This window comes from Labeo rohita, chromosome 13, assembly GCF_022985175.1.
Source record: "Labeo rohita strain BAU-BD-2019 chromosome 13, IGBB_LRoh.1.0, whole genome shotgun sequence".
NCBI classification, from domain to species: Eukaryota; Metazoa; Chordata; class Actinopteri; order Cypriniformes; family Cyprinidae; genus Labeo; species Labeo rohita.
In genome coordinates this window covers 4,712,539-4,727,246 of record NC_066881.1, presented here as the reverse complement: position 1 = coordinate 4,727,246, position 14,708 = coordinate 4,712,539, and the positions used below count along the sequence as shown (strand labels likewise).

General features: G+C 37.0%; 1 protein-coding gene across 1 annotated transcript in view; it reads right to left on the bottom strand.

The window, feature by feature from the left end:
* micu1 (mitochondrial calcium uptake 1) overlaps positions 1-14,143 on the bottom strand; it is a 93,411-nt gene extending 79,268 nt beyond the window's left edge. Inside the window, exon 1 of the mRNA XM_051125687.1 lies at positions 13,973-14,143. The gene's annotated coding sequence lies outside the window, so the exon portion shown is untranslated. The remainder of the gene's footprint in view (positions 1-13,972) is intronic.
* Between the last annotated feature and the right edge of the window lie 565 nt (positions 14,144-14,708).

Below are 14,708 nucleotides of genomic sequence, written 5' to 3'. Positions count from 1 at the left end.
TAATGAGTTCTGCTCGCCCCGCCCCTCTCTTCTCTCTGTGGAGTGACGAGCCTGTTTACTTCAGCCACATTTAGCTGCGTAAAGCCACTAAACTTGCTAACTAGCACATTAATAGGAAAGGTGATTGCAGAGATTCATAAAAAAAACCCTTATACTCACTTCTGCTGTAAGTGAAGCTGGATCACGAATGATTTGCACGAACATAGACGCATTTATGTAGATGGGGAGGTGCATTCCCTTCACAAACAAACATAATTCCCTGCATCTTCAGCGGCTCAGATGTCGGGAATAAATGACAACCACTATGTTCATTATTACATCCAGCAACACAACACCTCAGTCGCTCAATCGGAGATATTCTTGCCTAACTTACATCCCTGCTCCAGCATCGAAACAATCGAGGTCGGACTGTTATAGCTGATCTGAGGCAAGACGCTCACGTCAATCAAATATGGTGGGAGCAGCCTTTGTGGGTGTGACGCCACACAGACAGGCATCTGAGAATGGCTCGATTTGAAAAAGGGGATATTATTTTGACAGATTAATTAAAAACCACTGCATGGATTTTTATCATTATAGGGTAGATTTGTACATACACTGCCAACACACATTAATGTTCAAACAACATGAAAAAGTGAACTTCGCATGACCCCTTTAAAAAAACAAAACAAAAGACAAACCCAGTGCTCAACTGAGGGTACGCAGCTGTACGCCACAGAAGCACTTTTATACTTTAACTCATAGCATACCATGAATTTTTCTGCCGTTCTGGCAGCACTTCTCACATGCTGCTCTGTGCCCTCCCAATTTCCTCCCAGCCTCCGGCCCAAACACCATTTCCCTCATGCATCGGGAGTACCGGCAGTTTTGTATTTCCACTTCCTAATAACCTAGTGACTAAAAAGACTATAGTTTGGCTTGTTTTGTGTGAGATTCAAACATGCAGTTAAATTTACACCAATTATGTTAGCTAGACAGTTAATTCATAGAAGCAGCACTTCTGCATTTATAAAGTTAGATATCGCACAGCTAATTTTATATACATTGCCTTAAATGTTTATAATGTTCATGTGAAGTATTATGAAGACGCTTAAATAAATATCTTCATAAAGCATTATTGTATTATTCCTTACTTTCCCTAGTGCTTGTTGCAGTGTAGGAATAGAGCAAGTTTGTATAGTTAAATGTGTTGTACACCCAACTGGCTTTCAATAAAGAAAAGTGATTTGAGTAATGGGGGGCCTGTGCCCCATTAGAGCTTTAGGTCTAGCAACACCCCTGATGAAATAACTCCCATATATAACATACATGAAATCACCCCCTAGCAGATCTATACATGTGGAGATGGGGAAGGTGGAGGGTTTCTGAAGCCCGCTGCAACTGTTACAGCAAGCAATGGCCAAGTATTTAAATGTTAAGCAGCAGCTCAATGGCTGCTGATGCAAACGAAACCAATCATCTGCGCCATGTGAATAATGATGTGATTATATTAGATTGAGTTATTCCTACTGGTCTGCGCCATTGAGAGTTTCATGACTGACTTTGCATTTAGGCCTCTAAATATTCCCAAAATTACACTTAACTACACTAATAATAAACAACCAATTACTCAAGTACTTTACAACCTGTTAACAAGTTTTATCAGTGTTTAAGAACAAGGTGTATGCATTTATTTAGGCAAATGCATGAGGAACAGTAGAGAGCTGCTCTCAACTGACCAGATCATTTTCAACAATATTGAATCACATCACAACAGCTACTGAAACCATTAGCTTAATTTGATATCATGCCATTTAGGTTAGCGATGATCTTATGAATCCAATGTTATTCAAGCTTATATGGAACTATTCAGAGTTCAGAGTTATGTCTGCAACAACAGGCCAAACAATATGAGGACATTGTTAGTTCTCGTGTGTCTCATGACCAAAGGTCACTGAAGTCACTAAAGCAGGGGTGTCCAAACTTGTTCCTGAAGGGTCACCGTCCTGCAGTTTAGCTCCAACCCTCATTAAAGTCTACATGAATATGTTATATATTATAGTATGAATATGTTAGCCTTAAGGTTATCTATAAGCTAGAGTGCTTCAAAACAATGACAAAATTCGCATTAATAGAACAATATGGACGCAATATGGATCAACAATTATGATGACATCACCCTACACCTCAGCTTCTTATCAAACTTTCTGTCCAATCAAATGCTCTCTAGAATCTGAAGCATCCCGCTCCCTACACTATAAATTCTATTATTGAATTCTATACTGAATGCTATATTTGATAGTGATATGGATGAGATTATTGCTGCTTTACGCTGTCAAATGCACCTTTATCAAGCTCAATGGCTCTGGCCCAAGTTGTGAAATAAACAAAACACTTCTGGCTACTGGCTAGGGTGGGACTGATTAATACAGTGCATCCGGAAAGTATTCACAGCACTTTACTTTTTCCACATTTTGTTATGTTACAGCTTTATTCCAAAATGTATTCAATTCATTATTTTCCTTCAAATTCTAAAAACAATACCCCATAATGACAATGTGAAAAAAGTTTGTTTGAAATCTTTACAAATGTATTTAAAATAAAAAACAAAATGACACTCAGAATTGAGCTCAGGTGGATCCTGTTTCCACTGATCATCCTTGAGATGTTTCTACAACTTGACTCAAGTCTATATAAAGTCCCACAATTAACAGTGCATGTCAGAGCACAAACCAAGCCATGAAGTCCAAGGAATTGTCTGCAGACTTCCGAGACAGGATTGTATCGAGGCACAGATCTAGGGAAGGGTACAGAAAAATTTTTGCAGGATTGAAGGTCCCAATGAGCACAGTGGCCTCCATCACCCATAAATAGAAGTTTGAAACCACCAGGACTCTTATAGAGCTTGCCTTCTAGCCAAATTGAGTAATTGATTAAGAAAGGCCTTGTCTAGAGTGGTGACCAAGAACCTGATGGTCACACTAGTTGAGCTCCATGATCATATGTGGAGATAGGAGAAACCTACAGACGGACAAACATCACTGCAACACTCCATCGATTTGGTGTTTATGGCAATGTGGCCAAACTCAATCCTCTCCTTGGTGAAAACACATGAAAATATAACTGGAATTTGCACAAAAGCAGATAAGGAGCCCTCAGACTCTGAGAAACAAGATTCTCTGGCATGATGGATCACACCATCCCAAAAGTAAAGTGTGCTGGAAGCAGCCTTATGCTGTGGGCCTGTTTTTCAGCGGCAGGAACTGAGGGACTTGTCAGAGTAGAAGAAAAGCTTAATGCACCAAAATACTGAGAAAGCCTAAATGAAAACCCAGTCAAGAATTGAATCCAATTTGGAATAAGGCTGTAACATAACAAAATGTGGAAAAAGTGAAGCGTTGTGAATACTTTCCAGATGCACTGTATGTCCTGCCCCATCTTCCTGTTTCAACTGAAATTGCGTCAACACATAGAATAACGCTATGTGTTTCAAAGCACTTCAGTGGATCTTTAAACACCTGAAACAGCTAATCAAGCTCTATAGACTTACTAGAAACATTGAGGAAAATGTGTTGACTTCAGCTCTACAGGATGTTGGCCCTCCAGGAACAGGACTAAACACCCCTAGTTTAAAGCACGGAAATTGATTTTAGAGCTACAGAACTGTTATTTCCCCACACAATGCTGCTGAATAGCTTTAGAAGACTTGGAGAACAGCAGACAAGATATATAGACAATTTGGAACACTTTTATAGTGCTTTGTATGTAATTTTGGAGTTTAACACCATCTATCTCCATTCACAAGAAAAAAAAAAAGAGCACATATTTTCCCAAATTGCATCTTTCAAAACAAAATCTCAAGGAGTAAATGGAAATTTGAAGAAGTAAATGATGATTCATTTTCAGTTTTAGTAGAACCCCCTTTGTTACAGAGGGTAACATATTGCAGTCAAACTGTGTACATACCACAACTTTTGAGTGAAGCCGCAGGATAGCTCTTGAGACCTGTGATTTTCAATCTTCTTTTATGCCAAATTTACCAGACTCCCCCACATAAACAAATCAGCATCTGCTCATTTTTTCCTTGAAAAGAGCTACTCATCATGTCATTCGCATCATTTGACATCAAACCGTAGGCAGAGAGGGACCGGCAAACTCTCCCTATACGCTCTGCCTCGTTCATAGGAAGGCAAAAGCTCCGTAGAGGCTAGAAGAGCCACCTGTCCGTTTTTCAATATTGACTGTATTTTGATTGAGGTCCTGATTCAGCAGAACATAATGAGAGTGGGAACTCTACATGCTAATTGGAGTGAGCACTTGTGCGTGACATTGCAGACTGATGGCGCTAGTCTCTGGGGCTGAGGGACAGTGGGACTCTGACTGAGAGCTGCGCAGAACTCTTCAAACGGAGCAGATACTGCATTAGCCCAGTAAACACCCTAGTGGGTTCTATCAGAGCGAGTGCAACTGCTTCAAGTATTCTCAAAGAACACTTCATGTGCGACTTCACGTTGCAAGGGTTTTGTTATGGCCATTAGAATGTTATTAATGTAATGTAATGTCTGCACAGTTTAGTTGTAATTATGATGAGCTTTTCACTAAAATGTTACTTTCAATGGGGGTCGAAGCTAGTGTAGATAACCAGCTTTAACAGTTAAAACTTTATTTTAAGGTCTAATTCTCACTATTAACTAACCATTAACTATGACTTTTGTCTCAATAAATTCCTAATTTGTTGCTTATTAATAGTAAGGTAGTTGTTAAGTTTAGGTATCTGGTAGGATTAAGGGTTCTAAAGCACGGTCATGCAGAATAAGGCATTAATATGTGCTTTAAGTAGTAATAAATAGTCAGTACGCTCATCTTTTTTTAAATCTTTATGTTTTCATTTATTTTAAAGGGGTCATTGGACGCAAACTTCACTTTTACATGTTGTTTGAACATTAATGTGTAAAGTGTATGTACACATATACCCTATAATGATAAAAATCCATGCAGTGGTTTTTAATTAATCTGTCAAAATAATATCCCCTTTTTCAAATCGAGCCGTTCTCAGATGCCTGTCTTTGTGGCGTCACACTGACAGAGGCCGCTCCCACGATAGTTGATTGACGTTTTACCTCAGATCTGCTGTAAAAGTCCGACCTCCATTGTTTTGATGCCGGAGCAGGGATGTAAGTTAGACAAGAATATCTCAGATTGAGGTGTTGTGTTTCTGGATGTAATAATGAACATAGTGGTCGTCATTTACTCCCCACATTTGAGCCGCTGAAGATGCAGTGGATTACGTTTGTTTGTGAGTGGAATGCGCCTCCCGATCTACATAAACGTGTCTATGTTCGTGCAAATCATTCGTGATCCAGCTTTACCTACAGCAGAAGTGAGTATAAGGGTTTTTTTTTATTAATCTCCACAATCACCTTTCCTAATAACATGCTAGTTAGCAAGTTTTGCGGCTAAACACGCTAAATGCGGCTAAAGTAAACAATCTCTCAGAGCAGCTCATCACTCCAAAGAGAAGAGAGGGGCAGGGCGAGCAGAGCTCATTTGCATTTAAGGGAACAATCCCTCAGAATGGGATGATTTTTGCAGAGCTCATTTTGACAAGGTAAAAAGGGTGTTGTTTTACACAACCATTGAGAATTTTAAACCAAAGTATATTACAGACTTTTCATTAAGACCCTAAAGAATCATATCAACTTCTGGAAAATGGGCATCTGATGACCCCTTTAAAATGCATTAAAATATCACTTATAATGACCTAAACATACTACGTTTATGATAAGCATGTTTATTTCTGAATTAATAATAAAAAAATATGGGGGAATAAAGTAAAAAAAAAAAGTTAGGGTGCTGACATCATATTGAGAAAAAAATATCCTCATTAAAGTAATAGATTTATTGATAAATCAAACTATTCTAGTAGAATGAAAAAGAAACAAGAAACAAGCAGTTTAGTGTCTATAAATATTTGTAAAACCTTTGAAAATCAGTTATATAGTGCAATCAAAACCATTCGTGTGGTGCAACCAACATAAATAAAATATTAAGGGAAAAAAACATCAAAAGAGGAAATGATACTGTATCAGAGAGAGGACTCATGACTGTGTCAAGTCAACCATCTTAAAATATAAGATAAAATTAACTTCTTCATGACAAGGCAAGGACGTACAATGTCATGTGGTACGGCTCTCACAAACTTTAAATAAATTAATGAATAATTAATTATTCATCAGAAATACTTCTTACATATTTAGTTTAAAAAAATTTAACTAAAGTAGAAATAAACTGGAATTCTGGCACATGTGTTTTTCAGTGATGTTCATTTTAGACAATTTTCATCACTGACAAGTATATCATGGTGAAATACAACATGAGTTTCATTAACATCACAAGGCTTCTGATGAAGGAAAAACTGGCAAAATGTGTAAAATAATATATGAGATGCCATGCCAAGTGCCTCATTTAGAATGATTACCAGTGCTTTCCTTAACATTAACCTTCACAGTTCAAGGAGATTCAATTGAGTGGTGAATGTGATTATATAAGTCAATGTACAGTAGTTTATAAAGTAATAAAACCACACATTATGCAAATACTTAAAGGCAGTTCATAAGGTTTCAGGTTTATTCACACTTTACATTTTTTTGGCTTTTAGTATGAATATGTTTGCCTTAATGTTATCTATAAGCTAGCGTGTTTCAAAACAATGACAAAATTCATATTTACAAGATATAAGCATTAACCGCCAATATGGATCAACGATTTTGATGTCATCACCCTGCACTTCAGCTTCTCATCAAACTTTCTGTCCAATCAAATGCTCCCTAGAATCTGAAGCGTCCCGCCCCCTACACTATAAATAGAGGCTGAAGCTGTGGCTAAAATCGGTCACTTGTTCACAGTTCACAGTGAAAGGGGGATATATAGGGGATAGGGAAAAGGGGGCGGGACTGCTAGATATGTTCAACCCTGTTTTCCTGTTTCAGCTGAAATTCCGTCAACACAGTGGACCTTTAAAATATGTGACCCTGGACCACAAAACCAGTCTTAAGTCGCTGGGGTATATTTGTAGCAATAGTCAAAAATACATTGTATGGATCAAAATTATTGATTTTTATTTTATGCCAAAAATCATTAGGAAATTAAGTAAAGATCATGTTCCATGAAGATATTTTGTAAACTTCCTACTGGAAATATATAAAAATGTAATTTTTGATTAGTAATATGCATTGTAAAGAACTTCATTTGGACAACTTTAAAAGGTGATTTTCTCAATATTTAGATTTTTGCACCCTCAGATTCCAGATTTTCTAATAGTTGCATCTCGGCCAAATATTGTCCTATCCTAACATAACATACATCAGTGGAAAGCTTATTTTTTCAGCTTTCAGACGATGTATTAATCTCAATTTTGAAAAATTGACCCTTATGACTGGTTTTGTGGTCCAGGGTCACATATTTGATTAACTAACAACAGAACAGAGCATTTTATTCTGAGAGCTGAATCAACCTCAAATAAATTTCTGTGACACAGAAAAATGATTCTTAGTCAGCTCCACTACAAGTTAATTATACAATATTTTGGACAGTAATTAAGTAATTTTATTAAACTTTGTGGCATTTAACTATGTGCAAACGCTATGACTAAACATTCTAGGACTAAGTGTAATCTGGATAGCATCTGGTCAAGTAAGGTTTTAAGGAATAGTTTCTCCCAAATTTACATCATTTACTCACTCCCAAGCTTTTCCAAACCAATATGTATTTCTGTTGTTCTCCCTTAAAGGAGAAGTCCACTGCCAGATCAAAACCAGACAGATAATGTACTCAGCCCTTGTAATCCAAGATGTTCATGTCTTTCTTTCTTTAGTCGTAAAGAAATTATGTTTTTTGAGGGAAACATTTCAGCATTTTTCTCCATATAATGGACTGATATGGTGCCCCGAGATTGAACTTCCAAAATGCAGTTTAAATGCGGCTTCAAACGATCCCAAATGCATAATATATCGCTGTTTTACCTTTTTTGTACACTTCTAGTGTATTTCATATCTAATCTATATAATTTAAATAAAAAAAAGGCCACTTGTGTACTTGACAAGAGTACAATTTCATATTTCATGCCTATTTTTCATAACACACTTAAGTAAAATGTACTTTGTAGTTGTCAAATCAAATGTTTTAAAGTATCACACAAAGATGTACTTAAATCCTGCTTAAATGGGTCAAAAAAGCACTCTCAGGTTCAACAAATTGCATTTAATATAAATCTAAACTATAATACATTTCGTTTAATTGTCAATACCATGAAATTAAGTGTCTGAAAACTATGTTCGCACTAGCTGTAAATATAAGTAAATTATTTCCATAATAAGTACTCTTTTTAAAAATATACTAAGTGTAAATTTTACACAAAGCAAAAATAAAATTTTTGCCATCCTCACATTGTCCCAAACCCCTATCATTTTCTTTCTTTTGTGAAAACACAAAAGAAGATATTTTGAAAGTCAGTGGAGTCCAGGCAACACTGCACCTCACTGACTTTTATCATATGGACAATACCAATTATATATATCATTTTGTGTTCCATGGAAATTTGGCCAATAAATAAGGCCAAATAGTTGATCTCAGTGTTCAAAAGAGCAGCCTAAACATTCAGTAAAACATTCTTTGTGTTTCTGTTACACAGAAAAAATAAAGTAATAGGGGTTTAGAAGCACAGCAGCCTCTGACAGGAAACACTTAAGGTAAGCCGCAGTTCTTGTATGCCCTATTGGTTGGGCATAATTCCTACATGGACTCGAGACTTTGGGACTCCCAAACCATTTTGTTTAAAGAGAGCTCTTTAACCTTGCTTCTCTGCAATTTTCAACAGCAAACAGTCTGCAGCAGCCAGGGTTTCACATATCCAGTGGCAATCTGCACTCAGCTTCTCTCTATGCACCAGTGATCTAACAGCCACACGCCTCTCAAATAAGGTTCTGCCAGGCATTGCACCAACACGAGACATCAGGGCCAACTTCACAAGCAGCTGAGGACAAACTTGACTGAGGACCAACATTGTTTCTTACAGTGCAAATGAAAGCTGCTGAAAAGCTAAAATATCACCAAAACACACAGTCTCTATCTGTTGCAATCATATTGCATTTTATCATCAAACGAGATGAGATAAAACTAAGTTTTAGATACACCTGGCTAAATATCCTCAAGGTACAGACTGCAATTATCTGAGCTCGCAGAACATCGCTTCCAGCACAAAACATTTCACTTCTCTGATGACAATCACAGACATAAAGGGGAGTAGACATTTCATTTATTTGTACAACACTGAATGGGAGAAACTGTAATGCGTAATATGTCAGCTATTAGAATGTAGGTATCACCCGTTTGTTTACTTGTTTACTTGAATGTGCATTTACTGGACTAGTCTGAAAGATACAATGGTTTGTGCAAACACAGCTAATTTTTTGGAGTTTTTAGAGATTTCGGTCTTACCCCATTAAAGGGGTCCTATTATGGTCTTTTACAAAGTCTTGATTTTGTTTTGGGGGTGTACTAGAACATGCTCTCATGCTTGGTGGTTTGAAAAACGCATTATTTTTAACATAATTTACATTATTACAATACATTTCTCCCAGCCTGGCTCGATTAGTTCCGGGTCTTTATTATGGATGGATGCATATTATTTGACTTGTTTTGGACTGATGAGGAGAAACACCCGTCTGTGCCATTCTAAAGCCTGGAAGTGCCAGGATAAATTTTAATATAACTCTGATTGCATTCGTCTGAAAGAAGGAAGTCATATACACCTAGGATGCATGGAGGGTGAGTAAATAATACGCTACAGTAGTGTTGGGGTCCTATCGTCAGCCTGCGAGATCGCCAATACATGACATTATCGTGCTAATGTATTTAATTATTTACATACTTAGTTTCATTGGCCAAAACCAGCTCCAGCATAAGGCTAAAAGCAGCCTAACATTATCAAAGAATATCATCGCTGATTAGCCTATTCTAGTGCAAGTTTACGTATTTTAAAAAACACTTGCGTTATAAGTGAAGCAAACGTTATCTACACTGTATGATGAATAAATCTCTTACCACACACTGCACACGTCTGCGGCGCATTATGGCTCCAACGCAGCAACCAGAGTAGACTGCGGCTTCGGCATGTGTTTCGACCCCGTTACAGCTCTGAAGCGACCACTCTAGTCAATGCTTGTGTTTATACCCGCCGTGCTGCGGCTCGTTGAAGTGGTTCTCCAAGCTGCATCGCTAAAGTTAGGCTAATCCGTGGGCGGGATTTAATTGAATGATATCTAATGGACCGCGTTGTGGTCAAAACAAACGCTGTAGTCCAAAGGAGCCGTTTGTTGCAGTTCTTGAAAAGGGATTTTTTAAAAATAAAATATCTCCTTTTGGAGTGGACTTTGAGATTTGTAACTTTGTAGATGTTTTTTATGCCCAAACATACACACCACACACTGACTAAAGTTCAAAAAGTGAAAAAGAATAATAATAGCACTCCTTGAAGTTGATAGGAAATGTACTTCTATGGGTATTACCAACATCTGTATGGGAGTGTTATCAAAAAGCCATCGGACATTTTTGTAATTCCGCTAAATGTTTACAAATATTATGTGAATTGCTTACTATACATTTTATTCACTATATTTAAATAACATTATGTCATTGTATCAAAGCCAGTTCAGAATGGTTTAAAGAAGTCAAAATATGCTCTCAAATTTGGAGTATGACTTGAAAACATGACTTGAAAGGTCATAATGTGTTTTGTTTGTTTGTATGTTGGTTATGTACTAATATTCAATATTCGGTTCTCAAGTCAGTGGAAACGTGAACTCTTATGACATTTTTTCCCCACTTATCCACCCTGTTCTAAGCTTGTATTTTTCCACATGATACCTAAAACTTTGTGTTTCGGGCACTTCTCGTGTTTATTTTGCTCTCTTTTTTGAATCGCTTGTATGTATTGAATCGCCCATTTGTAAGTCGCTTTGGATAAAAGCATCTGCAAATGTAAAATGCAAATGTTAGAGGTTTTTTCATTTTCACTTTTTTATTTATTTTAATTCCAAGTTTGCAGATTTTTTTGGTTTTGTTTTCATTTGTATTTGTTTGTTTATCACAGCAACAGCCTACAAAACACTCAGTGATGAAAACCCCATTTTCTTCACTGATCATCAGAATATACTGGAAAGCACTTTTCAACTTTAAAAGCAAAGTTAGAGTTTATTAGGGATGCGCGGTATACTGGTACTGGAAAAATACAGGTATGTACTTTATTTCAAACGGTTCGATACTATCATTTTAATCAATTCGGTATTTATTACTGTTCTGCTGTTCTGAACTGTATAACTACTATATAACTATATAACTACTATATAACTATATTGTTCTGCTGTTCACCTGTAGACGGCAGTGGTTCCCAAATTGCTGCGTAAACGTGACAACATAACGCGATGGATCATCAAACAGATGAAACTCCATCAATGCGCTCGAAACTAGTAAATAAAGACAACAGTAGCAAAATATGTCATTATTTTGCATACAAAAAAATTATAAAGGTGAACAAGCTGACCTTACTGCACCTGTATGCAAGCACTTCTATAAAATATTGTGCTGCCACAGGTGGCAACACATTAAATCTTGCCAAGCATTTGTCACTTGCTCATTCTAAACTTTAACGTGAATTTAGAGATCCACAGGTTGGTGCATCATTTATTATTCATAAATTCAGATTTAACTTTTCTTCACAACTAATTAATGCACATATGTGATACCGAGTAAACACGAAAGCTCAATTGTGTGTGGCACACTAGACCCAGTTTATCTTCAGTCACATAATATCTGCACTTGCATTTCAAACAATCAAACGTTACTTGAATTTGAATGATGCAAGTGTCAATAATATGAAGGGAATGATTCAGCCGTGCTGAGAGAGTGATAGATTAATATTTAATCTGAGTCTGAAATCTGAAAACAATCAGAGAGAGAGAGAGAGAGAGAGAGAGAGAGAAATAATAATGTAATTTTGAATGCTTTGACTGTTAGAATTACACTTTACAGTAAAGCAACTTTTGTTAAAATTCAATAGGTAAGCTGACCTAACAGTATTACAGCACTTATTAATCTAGGTCAATAATTAGTTAAACGAACAATAAATGAACAAACTAATACATGTTTAGTAAGTTAACATTACTTACTAAATTGTTTTCAATTCACTTACCTTTTGAGCCTGGTTATTTGTCACCTATGGTATCGATTTAGTATCGATACCGAGGTATTACATTCTGGTATCGTACCAAAGCCAAAATTATGGTATCGAGCCATCCCTAGAGTCAATACTTTCATAAACCCAGAGTAAATTTAAGGATGCATGTACTGTACTAAATTACAGCAGGAGATCATAGCATGTATTCTTTGTATCTGTATCTGTCTAAAACTGCAAGATGCTGAAAATGCTTTGCTTTGCCGCCTTGATGCCAGAGGTCAGAGAAAAAAGGCCAGACTGGTTCGAGCTGATAGAAAGGCAACAGAAACTCAAATAAACACACAAATAACCTTGAAGCAGATGGGCTACAGCAGCAGAAGAGCACACCAGGTGCCATTCCCGCTAGCTAAGAACAGGAAACTAAGGCTTTGCACAGGCTCACCAGAACTGGACAATAGAAGATTGGAAAAAGCTTGCCAGGTCTGATGAGACTTTTTTTCTGCTGCACCATTTAGATGGTAGCAGTAGAATTTGGCATAAACAACATCCAGGATCCATCATAATCTAAATCAACGGTTCAGGCTGCTGGTGGTGTAATGGTGTGGGGGATATTTTCTTGTCACACTTCGAGTACCAACTGAGCATTGTCTAAACGTCACAGTCTACCTGAGTATTGTTGCTGACTATGGCCATCCCTTTATGGGCCATCCTTTTATGACCCATCTTATAATGGCTACTTCCATGCAGGATAACACTGAAACGTTTTTTGTTGCTGTTGTTGTTTGTTTGTTTGGCCTCCAGGTATCAATCCAAAAGAGCACCTTTTAGAATGTGGTGGAACAGGAGATTTGCATCATGCAACAAATCTGCAGCAACTGTGTAACGTTATAATTTTAATACAAACCCAGATCTCTGATTAATGTTCCCAGCCCCCAGAATTAAGACAGTTCTGAAGGCAAAAGAATGTCCAAACCAGTACTAGCAAAGTGTATCTAATAAAGTGGCCGGTGAGTGTATATTTCAATGTATTTCAACAACTGATCTGCTCAGCATTATATAATGCATGTTAATGACTAATTTAGTTATTATAGTTATTACAAAATGTTGTCATGATTTTTTTAACTTTATTTTTATGAGGTTTATCAGTAAGTGTTTAATGTTGTTTTATCATAAATCGTTATTTCTTGTTTTAATGAATACTCGGAAACAAAAAATGTAGAGTACCTCTAAAACACCATAACAAAAAGTGATATGGTATTACCACGAGATGTGACAATCTGTATTCATAACAGAAATGTCAACACGCCCTTAATATAAAACGCGTTTGTCAACAACAATGTCAATAATGCCTCTAATGTAGAAAAACAAAAACTGCCAAACAAATATGACACTCCTTCCCATGAATAACATAAACTTGCTACTAGGCAAATATAATAATCCAAATTTTTTAAATTTGAGATTTGCTGGACATGTGGATGAGCTGAGGCGTTATGCAGCTGAAGCATTAGCAAAAGCTAAGTTACACAGTTTTAACTGCTTCCTTTTTACTGTTACACAGTAATATATTGTAAGACGTCTAAAGACTGCATGGATATTTTGTAATGATGCAGCTTTTAATTGTAGCATGGTCGTGCACATACGTTCAGTCACGTACAGCCCAGCGCTCCGTATACAGACTGACGCTGGCTATGCTCGCTAGCTGATGTGGCTGTCTGTCTCTGTCAGTGGAGGTAAAGTGATCGGGTCTGATCATATACTCACTCTGACACTTCAGGCGATCTCAGTTACAGTCCTGCACGGAAGATCTCTTCAGTAAAAGCTGTAGATTGTCCTGCGATTTTCCTTTAACGGGAGTCGCTTTCACTCTCTCTGCTGAAGTTCCGCGTCTACGGAGGCCGAACACAAACACACCCCACAGCAAACGTCAAGAAGAGCCTCCTCCTTCTCTTCCTCTCAGTTCCTTTGCGGGAACTCCTTTATGTTTGTAAACACAAGTATTCATGGGCGAGGTGAAAAAGCTTTTGTACTGCTTTCGTCAAAAATGTAGTCTAAGTGTTATAGGAGTGGTTGGAGTTAATAAATGTTTGAGTCAAAACAAGGCGTGCTTAGATGTTTGGCTCATGCAAGTATGATAGATATGCACTTTTGGATATTGTAGTAAAAAACTTACGAAAAATGTACTATGGTATTAGTGTTTTCGACACTAATCCAAATATTGATGGTTATTGTATTCTTCTAAAAAGGTACTCTCTTAAAAATGATCTTTATTTGCATCTATGGTTCCATAAGTAATGGAACCTTGTCATTCCAGAGAAGTTTCTTTATAGTGGAAAAAAGCTCTTTAAAATATTCCTTACACTAAGAAAATTGTTATTTGAAAAACTGTTCACTGAAAGGTCCTTTGCAGAGCAAAATGGTTCTTGTAATACTGCAATACATCTAAAACCATAGTCCAATGGTACTTTTTTGTAAAAGAAACTTGGTGTGTGTGCTTTTA